This window comes from Tupaia chinensis, unplaced genomic scaffold (genome assembly GCF_000334495.1).
Source record: "Tupaia chinensis unplaced genomic scaffold, TupChi_1.0 Scaffold000710_1, whole genome shotgun sequence".
In the NCBI taxonomy this organism is placed as follows: Eukaryota; Metazoa; Chordata; class Mammalia; order Scandentia; family Tupaiidae; genus Tupaia; species Tupaia belangeri.
Window position 1 is genome coordinate 1,883,140 of NW_006160234.1, and position 1,248 is coordinate 1,884,387.

A 1,248-nucleotide genomic window follows, 5' to 3' on the forward strand; every position below is an offset into this window, starting at 1 on the left:
TGTATTGTGGCTTTACAAACATATACACCCAATTACAAAGATTTCCACTTCATGCCCACTTGAAGGTTCAAACTATGAAGCTGAGTGTATCAATCCCATCTACTGTTACACCTTGGTAAATATTTAAAAGTGCCCTTTGATCCAAGTTGCAAGTACCATATTGATAGAAGGCCTAAAAAATATTATTGATCACAGAGTAGACATTTTTATATTTGACCTACTGATTTGTTATCTTCAATGGATGTCTGACTCATCTGTTCTGGGACAGTGATGAAGCACCTGGTGGAGAAGAGCTTGGGTCAAAGCAAGAGACTAAAGACTTTGCTTCTAGAAGACAGGTGGATAAAGTTGGGGGAGGGGAAAGTGATTGGGCAGGATTCCTTAAGAGATTTTTAAAGCCACAGTTTGGCATAGAATTTCTCAGCAAGCTAGGATGAGAAATGTCATGATAAGGAAACTGTCTGCAGCTGAAATTGTCACCTTTGAAGTTTATAATTATTAAACAATGTGAAACATCGATTCTCAGACACAGTTGCAAATAAAGAATTGTCATTAATTAGTACTGGGTTGTCAGTGTTGGTGAACTCATTGTGGAATTAACAACCAAATCACAATTCAGTTACTACCAAGCATTAGAAAACAACAAGGAATTCAAGTCTTAATTGTAACCCCAAAGAACTAATACATCAAATGCTAATCTGCTCTAATGCTTACAACTAATACCTCTAATACTAAATAATATATTTAATACCTGCTGCTAATAATATAAAGCTATGTGGTGCAAGCATACTCATGCATCAATAGCCAAAAGCATAAATGAAGATCATTCCCAATACTGTGTATCACAAATAGTTCAGCTAGAGCTCTTGGTTTCTTTTCAAATGAATGAAAGTAGGGTTTATGATGCCTTGTGAATAGATAGGATATGCTCCCTACATGATATCCTGTCCCAAAATATTAGGTTGTCAGGAAAGTCGTGGCATATTTTTCTATGTTTTTCTATGCGAAAGTGTATCATGACTCTCCTGATGACCTCATATCACCAACAGGGTTCATAACTTTATCACGTTTATCTATTCTCTTACATTTCTGAGAGGACTTTTTCTTGCCATTATAGGACAGTACTTCAAAATTTTCAGAGAAAAATGGAATTAAAGTATGAGTTTATTTTAGTGCAAGAAATTTGAAATCTATGTGTAGCTTTTTTTTTTTTTTTGGAGAGATTTTTGCTATAGGGTGTGTGCGCTC